The sequence below is a fragment of the Colius striatus genome, chromosome 1, assembly GCF_028858725.1.
Source record: "Colius striatus isolate bColStr4 chromosome 1, bColStr4.1.hap1, whole genome shotgun sequence".
Taxonomy (NCBI): domain Eukaryota; kingdom Metazoa; phylum Chordata; class Aves; order Coliiformes; family Coliidae; genus Colius; species Colius striatus.
The window spans coordinates 44041945-44047947 of NC_084759.1; positions in this window are offsets into that span (position 1 = coordinate 44041945).

Below are 6003 nucleotides of genomic sequence, written 5' to 3' on the forward strand. Positions count from 1 at the left end.
CAGCAGCGGCCCCTCACCAGCCCCACTACGGCAAGCCGACGAGGCCAAGCCGCCGCCCGGCTGCGGGAACGCGGCGCGCGCGTTTACAGCGCTCCCCTGGAGGGCGGGCGGGAGTCGCGGCCCCTTGCGGCGCTTCCCGCCGCCGGGCAGCCGTGGCGCGGGGCCCCGCCCCGGCATCCCACCGTAGAAGGCCAGGCGACGCCGGAGCTCCGCGGGCTCCCGAGGAGGTGGCCGCCTGGGAGGTTCACGAAGTGTTCGGCGTACGCAGCCTTGAGGGGAAGTACGGCAGCTTGGGGAATGCTTGATGAAAGGTCATTCATTGCAGGAGGTCGAGGCGATTACAAGGGCTCTCCTTTCTCTTTACAAACCTATCTCTCACTCAAGAGTTCATTATGCTGAACTAAATAAACTGGCAGTTCTAATCCTGTTAATTCCTCCGAGTCTTTCTCTATGCTTTTCCCTATGTATTTTTTCCCCCTACTTCAAAGTATGATACGGTAAATGGGAAAACGTTCCAGGGGAAACTCCCAGAACACAATTTCCCCCATCTTCATCACCCCACTTACTGCTGCATCCGCCTGTACCCAGCAGCAGTCCCGTGCCTGGTGTTGGCCTTTGGCTCCTGTGCTGCCCTTGCACTGTGCAGGTGGCTCAGCTGAAACTCCTTGGTCTTGGCCCAAAATATTGCCTGTTGGCTCAGGTGGGAGAGTTCCAGACTGGAACATCTTTCATATGAGGAAGCTGTGAGACCTGGAGCTCTTTAGCTGGAGAAAACTGAGGAGGGACCTCATAAGCACTCATAGATACCTAAAGAGTGGATGTCAAGAGGATGGGGTGACACTTTTTTCTGTCATGTCCAGTGAGAGGACTAGGGGTAATGGACATAATCTAGGACACAAAAAGTTCCACTTAAACACAAGGGAGAATTTCTTTAAGGGTGAGGGAGCTCTGGCACAGGCCACCCAGAGAGGCTGTGGAGTCTCCTCTGGAGGTTTTCGAAACTTACCTGAATGTGTTCCTATGCAATCTAATCGAGGTGAACCTGCTTTAGCAGGGGAATGAACTAGGTGATCTCCAGACGTCCTGTCTAACCTCTACTATTTGGTGAGTCTGTGATTCTATGATGGAAGATCTTGTCCTCCCTTGAAACCTGGGGGACAAATCCATGGATGAATATTGACATCTGCTGCCCACCTTGCACCAAGAACTCTCCAAATTATGGAGCCTTAGAGCTGTGCTTTCTGTGCTGTCAGAGAGCAGCTGTGAAGTGGTGCTGGTGGGATAGGAGGCTCGTAGAAGTCTACTTGCTTGATCTCAGTCCCAGGATTCCTGTAGTTTCTTGTAAAGGTGCCACAGCATGCTGAAAATTATAGACCTGACTGATTTAACATTGCACCACACGACGAGTACTTAGAATGCTGAGCAGCTAATTCAAACAAGCGTAAAGTTGTGGATGCAATGATTAACAAGGAAAGTATCTTAGGCCGACAAAGCAGAGTTGCACAGATGCATTTCAATTTGATATGGGTAAGTCACTGCAAATAAAGTGAGCAAACTAATCCATGGTGACATTCCAGTGTACGTAAGGCCTTGCAGCTTTGATGGTAGTATATCCATAGGTGGGAAAGGACAGGTTTGGATGAGGTGTGCTTGAGAAAGACTGAATGTTCATGTGGTAAAACACAACACTTTTTAGTAAACCTCAGAAAAAAAGATTTAATGGCAAGTAAAAAAAGAACCAAGTAGCAACACAATGGACATACCATTAATTACCATAAGCTGGAGTGAGTGGACAGTCTCTGCAAGGAGATGCTTTCAGTCCTGACATGGTCAACCTGCCACTTACAAGGGTGCTCAGAGAATTTTTGCAGGAGAAACTTAAAATTATTGGGGTTTGAGGTCTAAAGAGAACTACTGGAGCCGGAAATTTGTTGAGTGAGTTTATTGTGTAGACAGCAAACTGCACAGGAATGCAGTGAATCCCTGATATTTATCTTTCTTAGCTTTATTTTTATATTGACTTTTATTGAAAAAATGTGAAAATACAAAGAGCAGAAAGGGTAAATGCATAAAAGAGAAGTCAAGAGCAAGGAAATGCGTCTTACAGTTGTCATGTGAAACTCTTTTAAATGAATCTGGGATAACGCAGGAACCCTTTCAAAGGCATGACTTCCACTGCTTCAAAAAAAGTGTGTGTAACTGGGAAGTGACCTGTTAGAGAACAAGCTCTGTTGGGATGAATACATTTACTCTCAACCAAAAATAGCTTGTAAAGAAGCTTATTTTTCTGAATAACCTGCTAAAAGGAATATGTTTTCTGTTTAAAGAGGTTAATCTTATTTGTTTAGCAGATTTCTGCTGAAGCTGGGTGCCTAGTCAGTGAACGAATACTTCAAAAATTATTTGTGATCTAGTAGTGCCTGAGGTTTAGTTGAAATTTATGGGATGATGTTATCAACTCTTTAGGGGCATGGAAAATATTTAATTCTGTAGTGTTGAGAGAGAGAGACTGCAGAGAGTGAGAAGAGGGGAGCTGGAGGGGTAACATTCTGCTGCAGCTAAGGAGAGCTGAGAAATATAATGTGACTGCAGGAGGTAACAAATGTTTAAAAGGTCCAGGCTACCCAACACCGTAGTCTGTGTAGCATAGAGGGTTCTTTATCCATCAGGCTGGAGCCAGGATGAAACAGAAAACTTCCAGGAATGCATGGCACAGATAAAAAACTTCCTGGAATGCCTGGCATGCCTCTGCAGAGGCACTGGGGCATAAGGACAGGCAGGCAGGAGATAGGTGTCTGGCCACTGCTGTTAGTAAATCTACAGAGAAAAGATAGTTTAAAGTTGAGAACCCAACCATAAATGATCTCCCAGGATTAGGGCTTTATTTGTGAAAAGCTTCAGCCACTTCACTACCTGCTCTCAAAATCTCAGAAACCTTCACATGATTAATAGTGAAAATATGAAACATTATCCATCACAAAGATGAAAGGTTCTTTGATGAGAGCTTGAAAGGAACCAATATAGGACAAGATAAACTGGTTAGAGTACTAAATTCAAGTGTTTTCAACTTGAGACTTATATTGTTTGATTCATAAAGACAAATTACAAGTTACCATCTTTTTGTCTTAAGAGTGGATAAGTTGCCTGCATTTTGGATCTATGCATGTTTCTCAGCAGGACATTGTGCAGAGAAAAGGAGGAGCAGATGAGGATGTGAACAGTGAAAATTCCTGTCTTCTTGGCTGATTTATTCAGCTGATAGTCAATAAGTAACTCATGCAGTTGTATCGTTTCTAATGCATGTGTGGCATTATGCTACAAAAACCTAACTTGAAGCTCACCATTCACACCTGTAAAAAAGATGTAAAACACTGATTTTTTTTTTCCTCATTTTTCTTTTTCTTCTTCTGCTAAAGTAGACTGGGAGCTGCCAGGTGATACCAAGCCAGGCTATCCACTCTCAGTGTCCACTTTGGCAACAGTGAAGCCAGTTGGAGTTTGCCTTGATGAGTTTCCTCTCTGAGAAACAAGGCTGGATCTTTAGCTTTTAAGAAGGGTTTCTCAGGTGGTTTTACATGATTTAAGGGAATATAAAATGAAATTTGCCTAAAACTGAGGGTAAAGAAACACGTGATTCTAGGCACCTAAATTCAAACCTGTGACCCTTAAAGCATAGTAATTTCAGAGAGATTGAAAACAGCTCGCCCTTGCTCAAGATTTCAACAGAATCATTATGGTTGGAAAAGACCTTTAAGATCACCAAGTCCAACCACTAACCCAACACTGCCAGGCCCATCACTAATTTTACTGTTGCTGAGCCCTGCAGAGTGATGGCCTTGCTGGCTGCTGTTGTGAGGCGCTAGCTCAGGGATTCACTAGCTGCCTACTCCTTTCTTGATGCCATTCAGAGGCTGTTCAGCAGGAATATGTAGCTCTCAGATACACCCTGTCTATGCTGCCTGAGCACTGCAGGCTGCTCTTGCTACTTGCTCTTTGGGAGTTCCTGTGTTGTTTTAATCTGAAAATTAAGCTGTTCATTTTGAAGTGAACAATGTTTTGGGTTTTTACTGTGGAAAAAATGTTGTACCACTGGAAAGAAAATAAAATAAATGCCAGGGGCCAGAAAGTAAATCTCTGGCTGTTGGGTAAGTGAACAGAGGGCAGAGTAAGAACATAGCTTTGGCAATTTAATAATGTTTGAGACTGACAGACTTGTGTGAGCTTAGTGCAGTTAGTCTTCTCCACACAAAATAGTAAAAAATGACAAATTGCTTTTACAGATGCAGTTTTTCATTTTGAGTTTAACGGCTGTAACTTCATCTCTTTTTAAAGTAGAATACACCTGCTCTCAGGCTCTGTGATCCACAAAGGAATTCAAAGCGACTAGCTCAGACCTCGGCATCTTAGAATCATCAGTACTGATGTACTGAGCCCTGGGGGACACCACTCGTGACTGGCCGCCAATTGAATTTAACTCCACTGACCACAACTCTTTGGACTTGACCATCTAACCATCTAATCATACAAATGTATACCCATCCAAGCCAAGAACAGCCAATTTCTCTAAGAGAACGCTATGAGAAACAGTGTCAAATACCTTACTAAAGTCAAGGGAGACAACTTCTACAACTAAAGTCAAGGTAGACAACATCCACAGTCTTTCCTTCATCCAACAAGCAGGTCACCCTGTCATAGAAGGAGATCTGGTTTGTTAAACAGGACCTGCCCTTCATAAACCCGTGCTGACTGGGCCTGATACCTGGCTGTCCTGCATGTGCTGCATAATAGAACTTAGGATGACCTGCTCCATCAGCTTCCCTGGCACTGAAGTCAAACTGACAGGCCTGTAATTTCCCAGATCATCCTTCCATCCTTTTTTATATATGGGTGTTACACCGGCTGACTTCCACTCAGATGGGACCTCCCCAGTCAGCCAAGACTGCTGATAAATGCTGGACAGTGGCTTGGTGAGCACCCCTACCGGTTTTCTTAGCACTCTAGGCTTTTAGAGTGAAGTGAGACTGGAATTAACAGTGTAAAATCTTGATTGTGCAGAGCAGTGTGATTCCCCTCCGTTATTCTCCAAGTCTCAAATGTTTACCAGCCAATCCAAGTATTCCTTAAAACCGAAGATTTATAATAAAAATTCAGCCCAAATTGAATTTCTTCATTAAGAACATCATCAAACAGATACAGAACACCTTACACCACCTTGTTTAAATTAGATTCATTTTTCTGATTAATTATTAAAAGGAAAGTTTAAAAAATCATAAAATCTTAAGTGCTATTAAAAATTGATTAGGAATGCATTTTTTTCATTGACCCAGTTTGTATTATTTTTCATTTTTTTTTTCGTCAAAGCTAATACATTTGAGTAGCTGCCTCAGACAGAAGTTTGTAATCATTTGGTCATCAGTCAATTAATCACAGCTTCATAAATATTGATCTCAGATTACATTTATTCTTCATTCTTGAAAGATAGTTTTTTATTAATTTAGACTCACTCACATACATTGTGGTTTACACTGAAATTATTTTTAAATGTTTTATTAAAATTTAATTTGAGCAGCCAGCCAACAGTGCATCCACTGCATATTGTGCCACCTTTTGGCAGGTTTATCACCTCCTCCTGAAAGGTCCTGAGCACCCACAGCTTGTACCGTAGGGCTTGCGAACTGGCATCTGTCACCTATAAAGCCTCTTTAGATGGAAGCTGCAGGCTGCTGGCATCCCAGCAGAAGGAGTAATTTGAGAGTAAGAGTGGATTTTTTTGAAGGGACAAAAGAAGGCTCTGGTGTTTCCCATCTCACCCTCAATGGCTTGATTCTTGGTAGTCCACCACAGATGGTGATGCCTTCATGATGGTCATACAGCACCTTGGCTGCTCTTTGGCCTCTCCCAAGCCAGGAGAAATAAATCAAGAAGGATGTTGTCTGCTTTGGGGATAGTAATTTCCAGCAGAGGAGTGCTAGCAAATGTACATAATGAGGGAGGTATTAAGTT